Here is a 26027-nt window from a genome sequence, read left to right as displayed (position 1 = left end):
TCCTCTGATGTCAGACACACACACACACACACACACACACACACACACACAGAGTTGTTGCAAACCCTAGTGTGCATTAAAACAGAAGAGGAACATAAACATTTTCCTGAGAAAAATGAAAAAAAATGGTCCTGACGGAGCAGAGAAACCGATAACACGTGTCCCGGTCTGTTCTATTGCACTGCAGTAGTGAACGGCAATGATATCGGAGTTGTTGTTGCTGAAATTCAATATACTGCGGGTGACAGGAGCCAGCGTCCTGCAAAATCCATTATGAAACAGGCCTCTACTTAGGAGCACAATGGCCACAGCGTTGCATGTCTGTGAGTGTGTGTTTGTACAGTGTAATTGCTGCTGAGGATATTGAGCTTATGGGTGTGCCGACTGTGCACCAAACTGTCCCCGGCTCCCCATCTGTCTTCCTATCAGTGTTGTCCCTACATCTGTTTCATCTCCCCGCTGTCCTCTGGGCTGCATTGCTCTTCTTCATCAGTCTCTCCTGGATTCAAATGACTTTAATGGCTGGACTGTTTTCAGCTAAATGAAATGCTTCTTGCCCCTAATGTCTATAGGGCTGCACGGGATTACAGTTCTCTCTAATATTTCTAGTACGCAAGCCTCTCACTTCTTTACAGACATAAATCATAGTGTTTGGTCTTGAATTGACAGGTGGCTATTAATGGACATCTATAGATAGGTCAGGGTTGAAAGGTAGACATTACTGATATCAACTATTGCCTCATAATTACCTAACCATAATTAATTATTATAGATTTACAAAAAAAAATAAAAATACTGAGCCCTTCATACTGGTGTCTCTTAAATTATGAGCTGTAACCCAAAATGGGTCACAGAGTTGCTCTGGTGGGTCTTATAAACAAACCTGATTCTCAAGCTTAAAAAACTCCCATCTGAGTTTCTGGCAGAATTTTTGTTTCATGCTGTAGGCTCCAAGCCATTTTATGTTCTTCCTTCCCTCTCTTGTGCAGTTTCCTAGAGCATCTTGAAAGAGATTTCGGAAAGTGTCATTAATTATTAGCATCTCCCATGTCAGGAGAGTTCTGCGAGGGATAGAGAATAGGGGCCTCATTACTGAAAAACATCCTAACTGCTTGTCCAATCTTAAATTTCAAGAATAGGATCAATATTAGCTTCCTATTCAGAAGCAATTCCCAGACTTATGACTGTGTCCTCCTCATCTCAGATCCTCCATGTTAACTCAAGAAATCCTAACTATAAATAAACATTTGATTCTTGTCCTTTCATGCCCATATCTGAATGTACCGGTATCTCTTGTCACTTGCTGGATGGCTGAAGGTCACCCTGAGCAAAACAACTCATTAGTGATCTGTACGACCACTGGCAGAGCCCCATTCCTCCTCTCCAGTGCCGCAAGCATCACGCAAATAGCAATAAAAATGAACTTACAGTAGTTACATTCCATTAATACATTTTACGGTGAATCTTAAGCGAAATCATACAGTTTTAATAAGCTTTCAATCATTATATGTCTGTATTCATGTTGCTTCCCATCTTTATGGTCATTGCCATACAGACCTAACAAAGGTCCTGCTACCCTTTTTGGCAGTTATTTTGAATTTAGGACAGGCTCTCTACGCCATCCTCACTTAAAATTCCTAACTTGAGAAATCCCAAAGTTAGGACAATTCGGTATTAGATGTTGGGACTTCACCATGTGGTGGAAACAAAGGAATGGGGCCTACCTGGCATTTCAACAGGCTGCTTTGAGTTAAACCACACCAAACACCCATCAGACAGTAAAGCTCACCTGTGATTTGGTCCAACCATAACTCTTAAGTGTCATTGGACAAGGGCCATAGGCACCACGGGGGATCCCTGTGATACAGCCATTACGTCACTGAGACTATTAACATCAGCGATACCTACAACTCTGGGCCATCCCACGCAATACAATTTGTATGTCAGGGGGCAATATACAACAATAGACTGTTTTGGACCTCGAAGGAGGAGTGGATAACTTGCCCTTAATACTCCGCCAACTATAACCTGCAGAAGGAAGATTCACGGAATCCCCGTATTCATCAGAGGAAGAGAAGGAGAACTTCTACGCCCCGCTCTCTTCCTATACAAGACAACAATTCACGCTGCCATTCATCACCGAGCCAATGAAGCTTCCGGCCTCGAATTGAAGACAGTGTGTCTGTCACCTGGTGTGTTTGATTTTATGTTTAACTGTGCCGTTAACATGCAATTGTGTATTTTACAAACCGCAGAGTTCCGTTTCCACTGTGTAAAATATGTTTTGTGTTGTTGCTGCGATAATTGTGTTGTTTCTGAACTGTTGTGAGAGTGCTGTTCCATGCGGGTATACTAGTGTTGTGTTTAGATCAGCCACTGCCAGTAAAGCTGGTAAACTGTACTGTATCAGTTGAAGTTATAGTGCTGCCTAATCTGAGTTTGCCAGTCGGGTTTCTGTGTGATTAAGTAACTGTTGCTGTATTTTACTGCGGCTCCTTATTGTTTAAACTAACCCACACACGTACAAATACTCACCCACATATAGAGGTTAATAATTGTATCGATGTCAATGATTTAGTCTTCATACTTGCTAATATCGAACATAGCTAAATAGCCATTCAGAATCAGAATCAGAATCAGAACCAGCTTTATTGGCCATGTACGTGTGCACGTATACATGGAATTTGACTCCGGTTACAAGTACGCTCTCATCGTGCAACATATTTAAATTACAATTACAAGTGACAGGATAAATATAAAAAAGACATTAAAGACACAATATCAACATGTATGTACAATATAAACAACAACAACAACAGTGAAATGGGGATGTAGTGCAGAAAGGTGGTAATAGTGCAAGTAGTGCAGAAGGAGGTGATTAATTGTTCAACAGAGTGACGGCCAGAGGGAAGATAGGATTTTTTCCTAAATGCAGTTAGGAAACACGTTTCTGTAATAATACAAATTCTCCATTTCATCCTCAAATGAGATAAGATTTCAGAAAGTTTCTGAAATGAGGCCCCCTAGAAAAACGCTACCCGAATTCAAGAATAAAAGTAACTCATCACACCATAATATCAAAAATAGCAGAGAAATGGGTTGCCCGACTTCTTGTAGAGCATCTCAACAAAGACCATCCCCTGTTGCACCCTATGCAGTTTGGTTTTCGTGCCCACCACTCGACTGAGACGGCTCTGTGTTTCCTCATTGAAAAGATCAAGGGTCTGTTGGACAGGAATGCATGTGTCGGTACTATCTTTTTAGATCTCAAGAGAGCTTTCGACACCAACATCCTACTGTCCAGGTTAATCCATTTCAACTTTTCCACCCATGCTCTTAACTGTTTCAAATCTAAAAACAACCAAGAAGCTTTACGCATCCTATCATCCGCTATGTCTGATGTCCAGGCTTGGCTCACTAAATCCTGCCTCCTGTTGAATGCTAAAAAACTGTATGTATGATTTTCTCCAAACGTGCCCAAAAAATAACACACTCGAACATATTTGTAAAGGGAACAGAGATAGCCTTAGTAACCGAGTTTAAGTACCTAGGGGTAATTCTAGACTCCACTCTGACCTTTAAGAACCATGTCAAAAAGGTAGCGACCTACATCAAAATCAACCTACTAAACTTCAGGCACATTGGAAACAGTTTGACAGAGAACGCAGCCAGGACATTCCTACATTCGATGATCTTCGCACATTTAGTGTACTGTCTGACCAGCTGGTCACTCACGTGACCATGTGACTCACAACAACACTCAAACCCATAGAATCTCTGTATAAGAGAGCTCTCAAAGACTTTGACAAGAAACCACAAACCCATCATCACTGCCACATCCTGAACAAACATACTTTTTTAAGTTTGAACAACCTTATCAGCCTTAAAGAAGTCAGCATCATTTACAAATCCCTAAATGGTCTGGCACCTCCTCCGCTGAACGAGTCCATCAAACAGAGACCTGTCTGCGGCCCAGCGACTAGAGTCACCAGAGCCTCCGACAGAGGCGACTGTGTCATCCCACACATGCGCACCACCTTTGGTCAGACAGTTCTGTCTGTCAAAGGCGGCAGCCTCTGGATCACATTACCATCCTCTGTTAGGGAGTGCCCAACCTTCAGCACTTTTAAAAAGCACATGAAGGGATGGCTGCTGTCAACCCAAACGTGTGCACATAGATAGTTTAACCTGGGTTAGCAGTATTTGTACTGTCATGGATATGTGATGTATTAATGTTATATGATTGAATGAAACGACAAACTTAAATGTGCAAATTAATAAATGCCCTTATGTGCAATTTATCTGTGTGTCTTCCTTACACTGTGATTTTTTTTCTCTTGTTTCTTTTACATATATATATGCGATTCTTTTTTATCCATTGTTAACTTTTTATTACCGAACTGTTGTGTATTGGCAGTTATAGACTATAATTGATTGTAGTGTATTACTACTGCACCTTTTCCTCTAGGACACTCAGCCTGTACATTCTGGCAGGGACACACACAATGGAAATCAGTCTTGCGGCTGTAATTGGGTGCATTTACATTTTAATTTAAGGTGTTCATCAATGTACATTGTCCCTCTCGAACAAATAAACTTGAATGAATGAACCACAAGGGGACATTTCAAACTGCAAACGCCAGAAACTGAGACAAAAACATGCTTCAAAGAGAGGCTGGTGAGGAACTGTGTGAAAACATTATCCAAGTATTACATCAACATGTCATATGACAAGGGAGACTGTGAACAACTACAAGCTATTATGACAGGAGAAGAACACACTGGGAGGGAAATCTGTTTTGATCCATTCAGGCTGATTCACATTGATGAGTATTGAAATGATGTGAAGTATTGCAACAATACACTCATTTCAACATTCGGTTCTCAAGAAGGACATGTTGTAATTTTAGAACTCAGATAAACATGCAGCATTTTTTTTTAATGCTCTTTCTTTTTTTTAACACATTCTGTAAATCATCCTGATGAAGAACGACCTGGGAGAAATACATGAGGACCAGTTTAACAGCTGCAAAGTGTTTTTTTAATGTTTGATCCTTTGTTACGTGAGCACAGAGATGGCTGTAATTGCAGTAATATGTGCCTTTGGAATGAGCTCCTCATCCCCTTCCTCAGGAGGAGAACAGCCTCTAATTCTCTCCAGCTAGGTTTATTTTCCAGCAGTGTTATCCCCATTGTTACCTAAGGACAGCAAGCTAAATCTATTGGATCGTTGCCGGGCAAAGGGACTCAACTCTCCATGTTCCCTTTGAAGGCCATTTCTCTTTGATGTGAGCAGTTTTTACGTCATCATTTCTTCATCATTAATTAATTTAGGCAAATATCAGGGCCAGATATGGTCCCTGTTACAGTCATTGAGGAGTTTGACCCAAAATGTCTCCTCTACCCAGAGGAAGCTTGATTCACTACCGATGGCCAATCCTCTTAATGGAATTATTTGAATTTTTGCGATTAATGCTTATTCACTTTTGTGCTGAGAGTTAGATGAGAAGATTTATAAAAAATGTAAAATCTGTACACTAAATATAAAGCTACAGACAAGAGACTGCTGGCTTAGTTAGCACAAAGACTGAACACGGGGACACAGTCTCCCTGCTACCAGCTGCCGACAAGAGTTTCATGTTTAGTATAAACCAAAGAGATTGTTAGTCGACTGACACTCATCCAACTAATCTATTAGTATATTAATTGACAGATCTGTAAAAACTGAACTTCTCCACAAAGAATCACACAGAGGCTCCATTTTACATCTTGTGTTTACCAGAGAAGGGTTCATTAGTTCCTTGGAAATAATTCAAGTAATTCAACAAAAAAAAGACGACTGATCCATCAACTAATCGATTATTTACCGGAGAGAAAAGCCACTCTCGGCAAGAAAGAGAAGCATGACCAGTTGCGAATGTCTACTAACAAGCAAAGCCTCATCATTCAGTGAGAAATGTAGCACCAGTACTCTGTGAGGGGACAGAGAGCCCATGCTGCCTCTGGGCTGCACTTTAATGCAAAGCAGTCAGGCTTTAATTACAAGGCAGAGGGGGGCCAGATACTGTATGCCAGGATCCATTTGAAAGGACCAGACAAGATCCCCTGAGAAAGACAAGAGAAACTCAGGCTTGATATGCTGTCCGCTTCTCTTTCAATTGCAATCATTCTCAGTAGACTCGCTGTCCAAAACAATTGACGGCTTGAAACAGTTATGAATCCTGCAATAACAGAAATTAAAATTCAGATTGGGTTTCCCAAAAATTAAACCATGGCTAGGCAATAATTCTTTTATATGAGAGCAAACCAATACAAAGTAGTACATTAAGTACTTCCTTTCATGGTAATTGGTAGATGGACTTTTCTAGTCTTCTGACCAGTAAAAGCATGTTAACGCTACATGACATTCACAACAATCCTCTGATTGAAGGATGACCCACTGAAAGCCTTTTGGGGAAGGATCCGGTGTACTACAGTTGTCCCTTTATCAAATGGTCAAATGTGCTGCTTTTATATGATTATAAATTGAATATATTAGTCATCATTTTAGAACCTTTTATTGATAAAACAATTTATCGCACTCTAGTAGCACTTAAATGTCCCTTACCGATAGCACTTTGTAGTTTGGCACTTTAGTAGCACTTAAATGGCACGTACGGATAGTACTTTGTAGTTTAACGTTATTGAAGAAATTGTACTTGATTGATTCTTGTTGTTCTGAGTTTGGACTCATGGTTTAATGCACTTATTGTAAGTCGCTTTGGATAAAAGCGTCAGCTAAATGACATGTAATGTAATGTAATGTAATCAATTTCAAAGACTCAAGGGTTTAATTAACCTGGCAAATAATTGTCAGATGTTGAATTCTTCTCATCCTAAAACATATTTATTTGTGCAAATTACAAAGATTTCTCTAGGCATAAAGTATGTGAATTCTGTCTCATAAGCGTATCACTATGAGGAGTAAGTGAATGACTAATTCAATATGTTGTGATAGTTACTGAGTATGTTTAATTGATCTAATCAATCAAGTATATATGGCTACAGCCAACAATAACACGATTAAACTAAATAATTCCGCAAGACATTTTGACAGTGTGGCTGCTTCTGCCGTCTGACATTGCATTATATATATGCCAATACTACCAGTAGTATGATGTATTATTGAGGTACATTTGAGATATCGCTTCTCTCATTTCTGTATTTGCGATTCATACGTTTGGAAATGACGGCAGCTACCGTTGGAAGCTAAACGATGTTACTGTCACAGTAATATTAGTAAAAGTAAAAGTAGTAGTAAAATTAACTGCACGTTGTGAAGTATTCTGACACACGTGTGCGTGAAACGCTGCGCGTCGAGATACGCGGCAAACTTTCGTACGGAAGCTGGAGAATAAATTGATCGTCAAAAATGTCCACATAATATTCCAGTCAAAAAGAAATTCAGTTCAAACCTCTTTGAGCAAAAAAAGGAGCTTTTTTAACTCACACTGCCTGCAAGAGGAGATGAACGGGGAATGCGTGAAATCTTTATGGATATCAAAGGATAGCACAAGGAAAATAGCCTTTAACTAATCCACCTGGATCTCTGCACTCAGATGTGAATGTGTAAAGGGTGAGATTATGTAGTCACACAGTCCACGGCGCTGCGATACAACTTTAACAAAAGGCTCCACTTCATTATCTCGACCCATTCAAACAAAATCATCCTCATCATCATCACAGTTTTATACTTCAGCACATATGAAATACCAACACCCAGCCACATTCACGGTGAATGGCATCTTTCTGATAGCCAAACACACTGCTAGAATGAAATTGTTTTTTATCTGAGATCACATCCTCAACAATGCCTGCATTTTCCCAGGATGCTTAGCCTGCATGGGCTATATGCGAGATTGCTTTTGTTAGGGTTTTCTGAGGATAGGGTTTCCTCTCTCATAGGTCGAGGAATTCAACCATGTGATCTGAAAATGATGCAACAGTATCAGTCTTTATTTTGTGTGTGAAAACAAAACTGTGGTGGAGGAGGAGGGGGGCCAGTGAGATCAGAACCTCCTTATATCCTCTTTATAAAGTACTATAAAGTACTGTCATCTCTCATTTATAACATTAAATCCATACGAAAGATTTAAACATGGATCAACGTTTTTTTTATCCAATATTCTCCAAGAACCCCCCCCCACCCTCATCACTTTTCACCTGCCCTACTTATTTCTGATCAAGAGGTCAGATCTATAATTCCAGGGCCAGAGGATTCTTAAAATAAAAGCGATAATCTCAGTAGCACAGCCCTTGAGTCCCTTGAGTCCTATTGAGTTTTATGGAGCTACTGTATCGTATGATGCTGCAGCTCAGCATTAAAGCATTCAGCACTCATGTCGAGCCTGGCAAAAGTGTGAAAAGATGTCACATCAGGTTTGGGGGAGGAGGACTTTTTAAAGTAAAAGTTCTATATCTGTCAGCAAGTCACGCCATGCCAAGACACGACCCATGCAATATCTATGTGTGGTAATATTCAACCGAAAACCAATAATTAGAAACTAAATGAAGAAAAAAAACTAATCAATCTAGCCTGACCAAACATTCTTAAGCACCAATTTATGATTGTGATCTTCACATCTCAAATGGGAAAGGAAATTACAAAGCGGTTAACATGCAATGTGCGTGTCCCTCTAAATGCATGTATGCACCTAGAATCATGCAAGTATAATCATCTGATTACGTGGAATGCAGACTTAATAGCAGATTGCAATTACAGGGCACATCAGAGCCCCAGTTCATCGCCTTACTTATGGCTCAATATTCAGTGAAACTATTGGACACATGCCTTTATTCATCAATGTAAATTCCCAAGACATGTTGATTAGAGCCACCTGTGGGGATTCAGAGGAGTGTCAGTTAAATGGACGGGATTGGTTGGTCAGCTGTTCAGGCAGCTGAATAGGCTGAGGTTAAGCAATTAGCACGGGTCACTGAACAAAACGGACGTGACCTTCTAATTTAGCACCGTATGCTTGTGACAAATTGTTTCTTCTCCCTATAAACCCAATAATTAACATTCCTATCAACACAGCAGAGGACACGTAACAGATAATCTGGCTGAAAACTGGCAGCGGTGCGTGGAGAACGGATAGGGCCTGCTATGGAGATGATTACGAAACTACAAAGGAAAGATTTAGATCATGTTTGTAGGCAGGGTGTGTGTGTGTGTGTGTGTGTGTGTGTGTGTGTGTGTGTGCGTGCGTGTGTCGAATCATGAAAGGTACACAATTAGCGGGAGAGGCGGAGGGGAGGAGGAGAGAGGAGCTGTAAGGGGGAATGGAGTATGTTCATGTATGTATATGGAAATCCTTACGTTTCAGTTTGGCAGCAGAGGTCAGAGAGACAGCGAGAGGTTATCACAGTTAATAAAGGTCAGAAGATCTCACTCATGCGCTGTCTCCCCTACTTTTGTGATTATAAGTAGAGCAAGTGGTGACAGAGGACAACCAGAGGTCGCTGCCATCTTTCATTTTGTTCTTACTCAAAGAAGGCCACTGATGCAGTGTGTGATCATCAGGTGCTAAGCTATCATAAGATATATGCACGGCAAGAGAAGAGAGTACTATAAAGCATTTAATCATTTTAAATAAATAGCTTTAAAATTGATTAACATCGTTCTTCCAGGGATGCAGGATGGCATACCTTCAAGTACACCATGCCATTCATAGGTGATGATTTCACAAACAAATTCAACTAAAGAAGAATACTTATATAAGTATAGACAGGCTGTAGAAATCGGATTAAGCTTAATCCAGACAGGTTATATTAAAAACTTGTTCCAAATCTGTGCGCTGTCAGAAGAAGAATGCATCAACACACTATGTAACATTTAAATGTAAAGCTTTAAAAGGACAGTTGCCTACAAAACGCTGCCCTTTCAGAGGAGAGGATAAGCTGCCTTATTGTAGAATTGAATGAAGCAATCGTCAGCTACAGAAGCAGTTCGAAATGAAACCTTTTCATTTCTTAAATAGCAGCTGAGGACCATGGGGTATTTATAATAGCTGTTTTGCTTAAGGGTAATTTCACGCAGGCAATATCTCTGCCCCCGTGTTCGATCACTCATACAGTGCTTCTCCTTCCCTGCTCGAATGCAGGACATGTTGCCTTGGTTGTACAATCTGCCTTGAATAAAATCACCCCGGAGGAGTTGGGCGATAACATCATGGGGCTCGAATTTGTGTCATTCAGCTGGTTCTGTGAACGCAAGAGATGATAGAAACCCAGATAATAGGGACAGCAACACAGTGAAGTTACACAAACTGGTATACTGTACATTTAATATTTATACAAAAAATATATACATGAAAAGATTGTATGATTGTCTGCTCAAGTCCAGTGTTGTATTAACTTTGGTGTTGGGGATGATAATTGAACCTTTTGATATAAAATAGATCTTAATCTTAGAATTGTACGTGTGTTTTTCTAACACTCTGGCAACTCCAGTACAGACCGCTGCCGTTCGAATCAGTGACCTGTGAACATTGGATAGCAAACAGTTTGTCAGTGCTTTTGCTGCCCGTCTTCAGAGGGAACTCAAGAGTGTTTGTCGTGTGTTTCGAGGGTAAATGCGTGCACATGTGCATGAAGGGCACGGAGGAGGCAGCAGTCTCCCGAAGGAGGAATTTATTTGAAAAGAGCCTCCCATGACCTGGCTTGATCTCGCCCCTTCATTCTCCGGTGGGGGTTGCATGTGTGTCTGCGCGCCTGTGTGTGTGCATGTGCATGCTCAGTGTTGGGGGATTTGAAGATCTGTCTAACGGCTGTCCCCCCCCCCCAGGACAGAACTGCCCTCCCACCAATAGCGCTAATCTGACTGACAGCTCAGTCCAGCTTTCAGCCAAGAAACAGCCCACCAGCAAGATCCAAATAAATACCCAAGAATCTTATCCGCCATGAGATGACTGAGGAGAAGCTGTTCTCCCCACACTGTTCACCAGGCACATGCTGAACCGGCTGGCTCACTCTCCGCTTGTGTTATCTGTCTGCCTGTTGTTTGTCAGCACAACACTGTAAAACCTGCACTTCTCCGGACTCAACTGCATGTGACAGTTTGACAGACTGGTACAGTAACAAACAGTGGGATATGATGTCATGTCACCCCTCTGCGGGCATTTTGAAAGAACTCCTTTGCACATTTGATCTTGATGCCTCATTTTAATACTTAATCTGACCACACTGTACACATTTAAATGCATGCAGTTATTTGGATTACTTCCAAGGGAAAAATAAGGGAAGAGAAAAAGGTTTGTGATTTCATTATGCATATGAAAAAAAAAGCATAAATCTTGAAGATATTCAGTGAGATAAATGTCACTATCGGTCACCAAATAAAGGTAACACAATGGTGATTGAGCCTAAGGCCCACTAATGAAGGTATTGCAACATTTATCTGCAGTATGATGCCATGGGTGACCATTTCCTACTGCTGCAGCTGTTATTGGCAAAACCGAAGTTGACTTTAATTTCTAAGAAGTCGCAGGAAATGCAACGGGTTTGTCGGTGAGCTTGACATTAACCGTTAGCTAACCAAATACATTTTTGCAGAATCATGCCGCGTGCAGCAGAACATCTGATCACAGGTGGTCACAGGATGGTGGTAAAAAAATAGCCAATTGTGTCCTGATTTCTTCAATAAAAACAACTGATTGTTCTGCTGCTCCCAGTCTTCTGGGACCTGTCGTATTCAACTAGGACTGAAATCTTAAGGCACTGCCACTTTAAAGCTTGATCTGATTGAACGCTGACTCACTGTTGGCCTCCTGTTACTGTTTATACGACTTATAAAAGGCAAAACTACAAGAAACTCTTGCCACGTCAGTAAAAACACCCCCACAAGCCATCTGCCTTGTTTCTTCCTCCTTCAGGGGCAAACTGTGAGCCTGTTGAGCTGTGATGCCCACTCATCAATCAGCGGGGCTGTTCTACAAGCAATCCAACACAGCTTGAACTAGATGACCCTCATAATTGAATATTAAACCCCCGATGAGTTCCCAGCAGAGACACGTGTGGCACTGTTCAAGACAGTATCAGTCGCAGCCTGCCTTCCCCAAGGCTATTCTGTCATAATTTCAATATTTTGGAATAAGAACTCTATGTTCACAGCAGTAATGAACCTACCTGGCACATACTTACATAGACACAGCCAGCTTGAAATAAAAGGTGGCCTTGCAGGAAGGCTGTAAAAATGGCCTTTTGTTCAGTCGAGTCAAGAAATTAATTTGCGTGCTGAATATCAAAGAGGGAGGGATTTGTAGACGGCAACAGATTTGATCTGAATGATAAAGGAGCAAACACATTTTATTGTATTTGTCATACGCCTAAAAGCTAAATATTGAGGAGATATACGGAGTTAATCCATAAAGTGATTGCATTTTTCTTGCCTGCATAATCTGATGTATGCAATGGATGTTGAGGTGGAACATCATGTGGGGAGGTACAAAAGAAATTAACTTTAAATGTGTTTTGAAGATTTGCTGTAACAGAGATGCAACCTCCGTTTTTCTGGGGAAGCAAACTGGTGTTTTCACAGCTGTGCATCTTGACATGGTGACCACAACGATGACTTTTGACCCCTAATAATTGGAAATGTTAACTTTTTCAAAATCCCAAATCTGCCTATACATCATGTGTCCACTGTTGTTACATCCATTTAAGTAAATCATAAAAAATATGTTAAAAAACCTAATCAGTCCACAAGATCCTAACTCCACAGGAAGCTGGAGTTGTATTTTCTACCAACCTGGCCAAAGCTGAAACAGCATGCTGAGCCCCTCGCGGTCTGCAAAGGCTCCCTGTGAGAGCATGGCCAAGAGACTGCCTCTGAGAAAAAGGCCTCATTCAGACTCAAGCTGGCATCAGCTGTTGGCAGACAGCCCAGAATAAAAAACATCCCTGTGACGGGTGTCCTTTCTGGCAAAGTGATCTGTTAGAATAAAGGGATTAAAATGTACAGAGAACATCCCTGAGCAAACAAAGGACGTGACCAATATCTTTTAAAGATTAACTGTAGTGACAGGCACTCAGAACAAAACTGGGATTAAGGCATGTCCCGTTCCCATTAAGAGAGTAAATGATCTCTACATTAGAATCTCTCTTGCTCATCAGTGTTTAATAGAGAAAATCTCTAAGGAGAGCCGCGATACTGTAATAAATTGACCCGGCGAACTTATATTAAATCAAAAGAGCACTAATTATTCACGGCTTTGCATTATCCTTCTTCCTTGTTATGAAAATGTTGGATCCGCTCTAGGAGACACGTAGTAGGATTCACAATGTTGGCAGTTAAAAATGTGAAAAAATAGCTAAATATAAGTACATTCGAACACAGACCACTCTTGAAATAGTTTGCAAGTAAAGTCCCCACTTCCTTCTTAAAATCATTTTTGCCTTGAGGAAGGAATTCAGTGACCTAAACATGCTTCAAGCTGCAGAGATTCCCCCGGGTACCACCACTGTGCAGCAGGTGTACACATCTATTCTCGGATATCATTGCAGCTGCACCATCAACACAGAATGGCAACCCTCTGCCACGGCTATAATCATCCCAGCACGTAGCTGAGGCCATCTTGCCCTTCGGAGAAAAAAGAAAAGTGCTGCTCGTCATGACGATGTCTTAATAATCATCATCTAACGGTGCGACTGGGGAGTGACTGAGAGAGACAGAGAGGGGCAGGCATGGATGGACTGTGAGAGCAGCCAGGCAGCACCCTGTGGATGCATGATGAATGAGGGTGTCAGCTGTATTCACCCAACTAGCGGCGCCGTCTCTGGGAGGGTTCGGCCCCATGGGCTGAGACCTGTCTCATTAACCACAGTGATCATGCCTTAACAAGAAAGTGAGAGAGACAGAGAGTGAAAATAAATCTTCTTTTTTTTTTTTTTTTTTACATGAGATGTGAACCACCAGTTATTTTGAAAGTAGAATAGCTCTCTCAATGCTTTAAACATGGCCTCACTGCTGGTTTCAAGCCCACCCGGGGGCTCTTGATTGGAGCTATATTAGGATTTAGTCATTAGTATTATAACAAAAAAGTTGTCATTTAATAGTTTCAAAGGGTACATTTAGAGATAGGCACACATGGGCCCCCACTGTCTTGCTCCCCTTTGTTTTGGCGTCCTGCATTATTGATGTGGAACTGACATTTTACACTTGGCTTTTCTGAAGCCTGAGCCCCGGTGCCTCCACTGTCACCTGCAGCCCTGTCTCCACAATAACCACTCGGACACACTGTCAGAGCCTCAGAATGAGGCAGCATGCCTATGGGGGACTGTGTGGGAGACTATTATATTCGTTAGTGAGTTCATGGTGACGTGCTTCACTCTATTGTACTAGTATAGCATTATACTTTTTTGTATACACATAATAAAAACGACATGCATTCATTACACTGAACACATCACATGTTTCTTTGATTGATTACAAATGTCCACATAAATAAGAAAGATGCTTCTTCGCACCTCCTGTATTGCACTGTCTTGATATGATCAGGGGCGTGGTCGGCAGTCAGCTCAGGTCACTCTCTTTGATCCTATACAACACTGTGACGGAAAGGATGGTTACAGGAAATCTGAAAATACTTTCAGCAAACCTCGAAATCATCCGGTGCAGTTTAACGTGCCATTAAAAGATCTCACACGGCGAGGCCACATCAAGCATCCAGACCCCCAGAGATAAACTGTCACTCACACTTGAGTGTCGTTGCAGCACTCTTAACCGTTATCCTCGTGGCTTTGTGGGTCCCGATGATATCTCATTAAAATGCATACATATTAAGTCCATGATGCAATGCTGACGCGCCACACATAAGCGAGAGAGTTGCGAGGGCACCTCTGCTCTGTCCACAACATCACTCCATCGGTCGCGCACTCGCTCTTCTCATCGTGCACGCTTTCCCATTCATTCACCCGCGAGCAGCTGATCACGATGATCAACATCGCGACCCCCGGTTCTCCGTCTCACGGTGCACACGTACTCACAGTGTTTGTTGCTCGGCCGGTGCGCGCGTTCCTCTGGCTGGTCCCCTCTCTCAACCCGCTGTTGGCGGCTCAGCGCGTCGACGGACTTTGTGGGCAGTTGCTGGCAACACTGTGACGCTCGCAGTGGCAACCACAGTTTGCTGAGCGCAGAACTTTTGACGAGTCGGAGGCTCTGAGGGATCACGCGCGCAGTGTCGTTGCCGGACGGATCTGTGTGTCACACGAGCGCGCACCACCGAGGAGTGTTTATGGCAACGCCCCAAAAACAAAACTGATCTGGTTGATTCGGCGACGGATCATTAACGCGTGTCAAAGATGTTGCTGTCCGACTCGGCTGTGCGCAACGGTCTCTCTCTCTCTCTCTCCCTCTCTTTCTCTCTCTCTTCCCCGACGTGGTGCCCAAACTAAACGCTCCCGGAGGACACGTGACCAGCCCAAGGGGGCCGGGAATAGCTCGAGTTCCCCCGCGGCAGCAGCAGCTGTGACCGGTTACTGCGCTGCTCCGGAGCCCGTGCACAGAACCCGCGCTGTGCGCACCCACAGTCCGCCTCCACCCGCCCTCCCGTCCCCGGAGGCCTCACGGGGTCGCTCTCATGTTTACCTTTAGACGCAGTGGGGTGAAATTATATTGGCTCCAGCATTCGAGAAAATTGTTATATTATTGTTATAATAAAAGTAGTTTGTTCTTCTTTAATATCTCTGGTGTTTTAAATCAAATCAATGTAACCTTGCTAGATACAAAACAGTAGGCCAATATAAAAAAGAAAAAAACTAGCAAACGCTCTTGATAAATAACAAGGATGTTTTCCCCCAAACTTTAACGTGTTGCTTATTTGACATGAATATTCAATGTTGTACCTATGACTCGATACCAAGTTTACAGGGGCTTTCAAAAACAAAAAGGGTTTTCTCTCCAACTGATAGCTACAAAAGCTTCATTAATAATACTAAAGCTCCAAAAACACGAACACGCCATGTGAGCAAAGAAAGCAGAACAAGAGACAACATCTTAACAAAATGTAATGCTTGTCAACATGACCGAGATTACAAAAGGCTACATTGAGCCAATTTAGCATCTTGCTATCTTAAGCAGACTTGCCCGAATTAACAAAACTACAAAAATTGGCCTACATTGTAATGTCACTCAATAACAACCAGGAAAGGACATTTTGACAAACCTTGTGCGTTTGTCTGCTGACCAAAACAGAAAGGTTTTGGAAGAAACCCACCTGTTTCCTTTACAGGTGCATCTTTTTTTTCTCATATCCCTACAAAATAAAAGCATCAGCCTTCATAATATAATTTTGCAGCCTTGAAAACAAACCTACAATATGTGAAAAACAACAGATGCTGGACCATACCAAAGACCTATGTTGGCCCATTTCTGCAGGCAAAGATATTGGGAGATGTTATTCCCTCCTCTCCAAAATGAGCCAGCAGAAACTCTTATTTGATTATTAGACATTATGGGATGGAGAGAAACTTGCTAGCAACATTAAAGCTACAAACAACCCACAATGCAACACTCTCTTAATTGAACAGACACCCTCTGTAAAACAAGAGCCTTCTGCTTTAGGCTCCAACTGTAAACTGTAATCTGGGACAGATGCATGAATACAGAACACAAACTGTACACTGTTGTCTGCATGACGTCTGATTGTATACAAGTCTATGAGAAAATGACCCTCATTCAGTCTTTATTTATTACCTCAGTAAACATTATAAACATGAGTTTATGGTCTTAATTGCTAGTTTCAAGTCTTCTCAATACAGCATGATATTCATTTAGTAAATTATGGTCTCATTTGGAGTAAAATAGAGGATAAAGCAGGTTATGCTTTAGGGCGTTGCTACTTTGTTATTGACAGGTTGCTACCACAGCGTTGTCCGGTCTGGGTGTTGTCCGCAGTTTTGTCTTAGAACTTTAACACTTTCACAGTGCTCTCAGTTCATGAACGTTTATTGTAACATTCTGGTGTCCCTAAAATGTCTCGCAAAACTCAAGGCTTCAAATCCGTAGTCACAAACCAATGGATGACACCAGAGTGACTACATCCACTTCTTATATAGCCTACAGCCAGTGTCAAAATATTGGATACCCAAATTCCATTTTGAGTTTTATGACATAGCAGGTGACCATATTCAGAGGGTTTACTATCACATATGAGCACAGGAGTTTATGTTTTAAACACTGTCAGCATGTAAAAGTCAAAAGCAGATTATTGACGACTGGCACATTCTTGGAAGATATACAGTATGTAAACACCCTTGAGAAGGGATGCAACGTTTAGGTTACTAAGTAAACAGGATCAGTTCCAGAGGAGCTTGTGTGCACACAATCCCTGTGGTCTTTTGGATCAAACACATGCTCATTGGTTTGGAACATGGAGGGAACAGAAGCTACAATTGTGAAAACGGCAAATGAAAAGTCCTCTGTGCAAATGCACGTGCCAGTTCACAGACGCTGCAGGATGTTCCAGGCTTTAGTCATGACCTGCGTTTAACCAGAGGATATTCTGACCATTCTGATATGAAATATTCAAAATGAAGAGCATGTAATCTTGATCTTAATGTCAAAGTCAACAAACGTTAATCTGCTCCGCATTTGTGTTGAGGTGCGTGAACAGGCTTTGCTCCCACTAATCAGCAAAGCAGCCTAAACCCATCAACTTTGCTATAAAATTGCTGAATAAATACAGTTTCTTGTCAACAGCATGAGACCTTTGAGGCTACATCCACCTCCTCAGCTACTTGTGGTCTTTTTGAAGGTGGGCAAATGGAAACAACATTGCTTGTGCACTCATTAGCCTGCTGTGCGTATGCTGGCAGAGGAATGTCACATCATTACTGCTGTCTGCCCGCTCTGCCTGCACAATGGAAACAACTTCAGCTACTGCAATGGAAACCTTGGACCTGTGGTGTAATAGGAGAATTATTGTCAGGTCCAAGAAATATTGAAGGTGGAAGGCCTAGAAAAGATGCTGGAGTCCAGACAAGTGATATTTAGCGTTTCCTTTCATAACAACACGATTTGCATGGGGATAATGTGATTTATTTTTTGGCAGCACTGATCAGCCAGATCAATGCTGCAGTGCCATGTGAAGTTAAAAAGAAGGGGGCTGGAAAAATGTGTGCATCTTTAATTTTTCTGTCACAGTTTGGAAACGAGGTTATGGTCCTGAAGACCAAGATGAGAGTAGCTGTCTTTTCCAAGCCCGTAGGTAAGCCAACGTGGGTGTGCTGCTGAGAAACAAGGATTTGTCTGCTGAATTACAGCTTCAAACAGCTCTCAAATGCAAATGGGACAGATGTCAAATAGTAGCAGAGCTGTACACTCGTACGAGTCGGCGTCCTAATTAGTTCCTCTGTGACAAGGTGCTCATTCAGTGGTGACAAGAAGGACAACTAAATGCTGGAGGGGAAACTGACAGGTGGTCTTTGTCTCTCTGTCTGTCTCTCTCCCTCCCACACATACACTGCCAGTTACCATTTCGGTAACATAGATCCTTATTGATGGAATTTTCTTATACAGAGACTGTATCACATTGTTTCCCAACATGCCTTTTCAATTTGGCCCATTCAAAGATCAATCTCCATTTGGCCTGTAAAAGCACTCCCGGGAAGAAATATGGTATACAAAGGAAGCCCCCAGTGGAGGAATGCACACAGGGAAATGGCATTGAAAAGGGACTAAAGGGAACCTGGCAATCTTCCTCAGCATGTTTCAGAGTATTAATGAATATTTGCATACGGTCTTTGAAATGGGACCATTGGCAAAGCAGATGATGAAGGCATAGGGGTGCTGTGGCTCCTTGCCACCTTTCATTTATTCATGGAGGAAGTTGACAAACTGGATCCCAAGGGTTCAGTGAATATCAAAGGTGGCAGGTGAATCTTTGCGCTGGTGTGTGAAGACTGCAAATTGGTTGTTCCCTCGATGACATGTCATCGCTAGACAGGTTTCATCTCTGTCAAAGGTCACGTCAGGACACGCCGACAGATGCAGAAACCACCCCTGACCCTTCTCACTGTCTTACATTTCGAAGCAACCCATGCATGTATGCATACAAAGCAGGATACTGTAGAAGTGGGCTCTCAAAAAGAAATGATTAACATTTCTGAAGTCACTCTGACTTTCAATTTCACTCTTCTCTTTTTCCCTGTGAACTAGCAATCCACCATCAATGACACATTTCTCTGTGTAGACTGTCAAAGACGCGTATTTCATCCTTTCAAACAAATAATGAGATGTCCTTCTTTATCTTGCTGGTGTGAAGGTAGAATGAGAAAACATTTGATGTTGCCCTTTCATGATACATTTCCTCTCGCCCAAACGAAAGACTGTTACATACAGAAGTGGCTTTAGGTACCGTGGGGAGTCTTTGACCACTAGCAGCACTATGGAGCAGCCATGTGTGGATTGCATGACATGTTTGTAACATGTTTGCAGAGCGTGAGAGTTTCCTGCTGTCATTCGGTGATGGTCATGTGCAAAGGAATGTAACAACCAGCGAAGAAGATAGAGAGTGGAAAAACATGGATGTGATGCAGGATTTAGTTTATATTGGAATAATCTGCTTTGCTTTATGTATTTATGAGGGAGGGAATATCTATTCAAAATATGTATTAGAGCTCACGGGTTCATGGAGGAGAGAAGATGAATTGCAAAAATTAAGAGAAATGGTCAGTGAGCAAAAATACTGATGTGTTTGTAAAGGAGGGCTTTGGTATCTTTTTAGTTTGACACTAACAATGGAAAGTTGTCCTCCAAATAAAACATGAACCCTCACTAAGGTTTTGAAGGTCGACAAAGAGTATTTAGTATTGTGTGCAGATAAGTGGCGTTATCTATTACAAAGCTCTTTTAATCTGCAAAGAGATTAGACCAAACATATTGTTAATCATTACAGGGCTTATGAATAGTTAATCGGAGAGGGACGACTGAGGTTGGGGGAAAGTAATAATTGATGAAGCTGTGTGCAGATGGGACATGGGATAATTAAGTATCCCATACTGAGAATGACCCATTTTGAAGTTGTTTGAGTATGAATGAAAATAAAAATAAAATTAAGAAATTAAACCTACTTGAATTTCAAAATAAAAACAAAAGAGTGGTTTGTTTCGTGATGTTGTGTGGACATACTGTATATTCAGTCTATTGTAAGCTTTTTGACTAAAAGCTATTGAACATATTCAAGTGGCTCAATCTTTTCTCTCCAACTGTGCATGTTTCTGCATTTTAAGTTTTTAAAAACAACATACTTTGTGAAGCAATTCTGAGGATTTTATTGAGTTTGTTGTCTGTCGAGGGTTGTTGAGGTTCAGTCTTGAAGTAGGTAGCTGCCGGGTGCCGTCTTTATGCTCACTGTCCAGAAACAACATTCCTCTCACACCTAACACCCATGTAAACACACTGGTACTTTGTGTATGTATCTGAGTATGTATTTTCTTATTTTCTCAACAAAAAAAAAATAAAAATTTAAAAAAAGAAAGCGTCCTGTGGACAGGTGTTGTAAATTAGTGTTTCACTACAAGCACTTAACACAGTGCATCTAGTTATTGTGCAAATTCTAATGCAACTGTGATGTCCATATAAGTCAAGTCAAGTCAGTTCCCTCGGTCACGCAGCCAGCCACAAACAAAACACCTGCTCATAAATGCCTGAGTAGGAAGACATCTCAGTCCACTGCACTGCAGGGACTTTCATCCGTGAACGTTTGCAGGAAGAGTTGAACAACACCTCTGGTGATCAGGAGTCGTTCATAACTTGCTGAGGAAATCGGTGTACAATCCATTAAATACAAGGTTCACACCTATTCACGAGTTCTTTTCAGTTCACAATGCTTCATGAAAGGTTAGAGAGCAACATGTCTACAATTCCAGCGCTTTCAATTGCTTTGAATATACTAGTTTAGTTTAATTTATTGTGAAATCTGACTTTGCTCTACTTTGAAGTTTATCTGAGAGTTTTTTTGTTTCATTTAAATTAATCCCCCATCTGAAATTGTCTCCCTGTACCAGCAAGGTAAAGAAGTTGTGTTTAAAAGATTTCTGTAACTTTGTGACAACAATTTGGTGTCATATTTGGTTTCAGATTTGGTGCCTTACAAAATCGGAAGAACAGCGATTGTTAAGTATATCAGATTGCAAATTGGATTAGCCCAGGTATTTTTTAACTGGGAGAAGGGTATCCTGCAATGTAAAGACTCATCTCATACTATTCCACTCCAATGGTACATCGGCAATAAGAACTTGGATGTGTCTGACAATCAGAGAGATATGAAGTGAGATGGATAAAGGTCGTGCTCAGCAGGTGGCATCCAGCTCTAAAACTGTGAACATCTTGGCAAAGTTGACATCGCTCAACATCCCGAAGACAACAAAAAGGACAAAGAGAGGAAGTGGGTGTGAGTGTGGGAGTGGATATAATAAACTGGTGAAAGAAATCGACCCACTAGCTTGTGGTTTAGGAAAGACTTGCTGTTTATTTCTCTGAACTTGGAAGCAAACAAAACTGTGAAATAATGAACTAAAACGATGTTTTGATTCATCGGCTACGGAAAGATAACATTTTAGTGTAACGTAAAGTCTCCTCGTCACAACTTTGAAACATGTGATCTCTGTTTTAGCCATGGCAGTGTTTTTCTAACACTGTGAAGACGATGGATGCGTTTCAAGGTATACAGAGAAGGCGAGATATGCACCGTGTTGATAATAAATTGCAATTGTATTTACTCATTTTCATATATCCAAACATCAAGGAAAATGGTGTTTGCTTATTTTGCTTACATTTTTGGTGAGAATCAATGTAAGTATTTGAATTGATTGTTTACTGTCCGCACAGGTACTTTCACACTTTTTAAGTTATGTCATGTATTCCTGTGTAGGTTACAGTATGGTAAGTATCGCGGGGAGTCAAATCTCTCTGTAACAAGCTCCAAAAGTGAGCAGTGAGCGTTTTGTTTATATCTGAAGAATGAAAGCCAGCTGGGTGTAGCAGGATAGGTACAGGCTACAATGGCCCATTTAATTCTCAAGTTAATTAAATGTCCGCCTGATGGCAGGATGAAACTTCTCCCAGCTGCAGAGGCCTGAGGGCTGGTCTCATGTCACAGCAGAGTTGCACAGAATATCCGAGCATCTGCTCCTGCCTACCCAGGAAGCATCGTCAGATTAAGAATCCTTGAGGGGTGTGCGATTATCTCGGGGCCTCGTCTACGACAAGAGTCCGGGTTGGCAGCGGACCACTAGCCAGTGTCGCCATCCTGAAATTGAATTGGGAAGGATTTAATGGGTTTATAGGCTTTGGCTCTCAGTGTGATGGAATCAGACAGGGGTGGAAACTCCAGGAAGTTGCGACAGGCAGAAGACTCGGCAGGGGAGCACAAAGTAAGAGAGAGAGAGAGAGAGAGAGAGAGAGAGAGAGAGAGAGAGGGAATAAAGTGAACACAGTTAAGACCAGCTGATGGGAAGATGGTGATATTCCTGATTAAGTAAAGGTCATCTTAGTTTAACGTCTCTGCCGCTTCCATTCTGTAAACAACTGTTTTATTCATGAACCATATAAACTGATCATAAAACATCTGCCATCCTGTTGTTAGGGCATGCGGTAAATCAGCAGACCGATACAGTTTCCATTATTACTGACAATGAGACTGTAAGAAGCTCCAGTGACTCCAAACATCAACATGAAGGCCAACTAATATTAAATCATATTCTATTGTGAAATAAACCACCGAAAATAATTAAATCACATGAATCATTTATTTTTTTTATGCTTTTGCAATTTTGCCACAGAAAATTAACCTCTATATGCACAAATAAAATTATTTTTTGCTAATTTGTGAAATGATGATGGAGCTTGTGTAAACAAAATAACTTTCATACAAAGTGTGACCAAAGTATTGTCTCTACATTACAGGAAAGAAGGAATCTCAGAGAGAGAGAGAGAGATATAATGCATCAGTTGCGATGGTAAAAGAAAATTATTATTTCAAGTTGTGTTTGCATTTTAGATGGCTACTTTGTGCGACCTAATCATCTCATACTATTCCACTCCAATGATACATCGGCAATAAGAACTTGGATGTGTCTGACAGTCAGAGAGATATGAAGTGAGATGGATAAAAGTCGTGCTCAGCAGGTGGCATCCAGCTCTAAAACTGTGAGCATCTTGGCAAAGTTAACATCGCTCAACATCCCAAAGACAACAAAAAGGAGAAATAGAGGAAGTGGGTGTGGGTGTGGGAGTGGATAGAACAAACTGGTGAAAGAAAGCGACCCACTAGCTTGTGGTTTAGGAAAGACTTGACGTTTATTTCTCTGAACTTGGAAGCAAACAAAACTTTAAAATAATGAAATAAAACGATGTTTCGATTCATCGGCTACGGAAAGATAACATTTTAGTATAACATAAATAATTAAAATCACATGAATCACATTTTTATAAATGCTTTTGCAATTTTGCAGCAGAAAATTAATAGTTGACCTCTACAAAAACCTCTACATGCACAAATAAAATAATTTTTTGCTAATTTGTGAAATGATGTTGGAGCTTGTGTAAAAAAAAAATTACTTTCATACAAAGTGTGACCAAAGTATTGTCTCTAAATTACAAGAAAGAAGGAAGCTCAGAGAGAGATATATAATGCATCAGTTGGTAAAATGAGCAGCAAAAAGCAAAGAAAATTCTGATTTCAAATTGTGTTTGCATTTTAGACCTAATCTGAACTGAAAAGCGTGCGTAGCAGTTTTGCGCCGCACGATACATGATCAACTCTTTGATTTCGCCCTTTGTTCTCAAACACACCCAGTCCCCTCTTCAAAAGCCTCGTCTTTTTCTTTTGTCTGAGAAAAAGCTAAACGATACAATAGAGCCGCATGCTGTAATGCAGTGCAAACACGTTAGCTTTCTACATGCATGGCAGCTCTGCAGCCATTGTACATTATCAGTGGAAAGAAAACACTAGCAAATGTGTGATTGGTGGTTGCGTGCTTCATGCCATCAATCTGAGTGAGGAGAGAGGACATGGCGGAAAAATCTAATCAATTGCTGCACACTTATTTCCAATGAAACATTGGAGCTTATAGACTATCAATACAAGGGGCGTGTTCACTGAAACAGTCACTGCAGGATGTCTGAGCTCAGAGCTGGAAAAGAGCCCTCTTTTTTTAAGTGGTTTGGTTGGGAGACGCCAGAGAGGGAGGTACAACATGACAGCACATTAACTTAAAACTCAGTCACGTCTGGCCTCTTCTGCTCTGGTGGACTTTTCCCCTTCTTTGTCCACACCGTTCCCAGTTTGCAAACTCATGGTCTCAAATTGAGGAGAGGAGACCAGCTCTCACTGCCCACTCATGACCACTCGTCATGGTTCATCAAACAATCTCCTGAACCGTCAGTCCTACAGGATTCAGGATTCCCGGCATTCAGCTGGCCACAGAAGCAGGTGCTATGGGACACAAGGACATGGGAAAACAAGTGCATCTTTATCATAAGAGTTATTAATAAGTATAGACATGCTGTAACACACATGAGCAAATAACAAGCATCCAGAATCATGTCCACAGATAGATATGATGTTTTAATGACATTCCTCTGCAGCATTTCATCCAAGAATACCTTACATTTTCTTCTTTTTTAAGATCGCTGGGTTTAAAAGGAGAAGAATTTAAGAAAGATGTTCAGCTTTTGTAGGTTTCTCATGAATGTAGAGTAAATGACGTGTTCCAGCAAGTTGCTGGCAGACGCAATGGAACAAAAAGCAGAAATTCGTAGCAAGCCTCAGTTCGAATGCAATAGGACATGAGCACACGCACGTTGTTTGTCACAACACCAACAGCAACCCGGCAGCGCGCAGAAGAAGTTCATGCTGTGTTGTTGGACAGATATCAAAGGCAAAGGCCTCAAATACTTTCTGTCACACTGGGTGACCCAGCAGCACTTCACTTCCTCCATATGTACACAAACAAGCCTGTATCCATAAAGCCAAGAGAGGTGACAGGTGAAGATGTGTTTTGTGCTCTGTCTCACAAAAGGATCTATATTACTTACTTGCTGAGACAGGGTTGAATAATAAATAATACGAAATACTACATAATGCATTCAGTGCATTTAAATTCAAACCTCATCCCAGAGAAGTGTGTAATTTGTGTCTGACACCTTTCTGGATGCATATCATATGATGCATGACTGTGACTGAAAATGCCGCTCTTGAATCTTGAAGTAATCTCACGCTTAAGTATTTTGATCACAAGTTTTGATAAAAGAAACCCATCGACGTGTGTTCGCCGGGCTCGGGACACTAAAACAAATTGCCACTCTGGAAACTGTATTACCGCAGAGAGCATTTGAAGAATGGTCTATCACAATATTTCTTCTCCAAATTCACTTACTCAATTACAATTTGAAGCAAATTATCAGAGACGGGATTTGATTAGAGAAGCCTATCGTTTTGGCAATCAGACTCAAGGGAGTCTCTCTCTCTCTCTCTCTCTCTCTCTCTCTCTCTCTCTCTCTCTCTCTCTCTCTCTCTCTCTCTCTCTCTCTCTCTCTCTCTCTCTCTCTCTCTCTCTCTCTCTCTCTCTCTCTCTCTCTCTCTCTCTCTCTCTCTCTCTCTCTCTCTCTCTCTCTCTCTCTCTCTCTCTCTCTCTCTCTCTCTCTCTCTCTCTCTCTCTCTCTCTCTCTCTCTCTCTCTCTCTCTCTCTCTCTCTCTCTCTCTCTCTCTCTCTCTCTCTCTCTCTCTCTCTCTCTCTCTCTCTCTCTCTCTCTCTCTCTCTCTCTCTCTCTCTCTCTCTCTCTCTCTCTCTCTCTCTCTCTCTCTCTCTCTCTCTCTCTCTCTCTCTCTCTCTCTCTCTCTCTCTCTCTCTCTAGGCAGATACATTATACAAAGCATTGTCTCAAAACAACCGGAGGCGGGCTGCGTTTTCTCTCTCTCGATGATCTGAGAATTCATTAGAGACAACAAAGCGTATGAGAAAAATAAATAAATATAAATAACACA

The 26027-nt window shown here is 41.4% G+C and overlaps 1 protein-coding gene across 1 annotated transcript in view; it reads right to left on the bottom strand.

The window, feature by feature from the left end:
- The window catches only part of mid2 (midline 2), a 129650-nt gene extending 114402 nt beyond the window's left edge, over window positions 1-15248 (bottom strand). The window contains exon 1 of the mRNA XM_034544237.1: window positions 15025-15248. The gene's annotated coding sequence lies outside the window, so the exon portion shown is untranslated. The remainder of the gene's footprint in view (window positions 1-15024) is intronic.
- Between the last annotated feature and the right edge of the window lie 10779 nt (window positions 15249-26027).

Source organism: Cyclopterus lumpus, chromosome 10 (assembly GCF_009769545.1).
Source record: "Cyclopterus lumpus isolate fCycLum1 chromosome 10, fCycLum1.pri, whole genome shotgun sequence".
Taxonomy (NCBI): Eukaryota; Metazoa; Chordata; class Actinopteri; order Perciformes; family Cyclopteridae; genus Cyclopterus; species Cyclopterus lumpus.
This window is presented reverse-complemented; position numbering and strand designations above follow the sequence as displayed.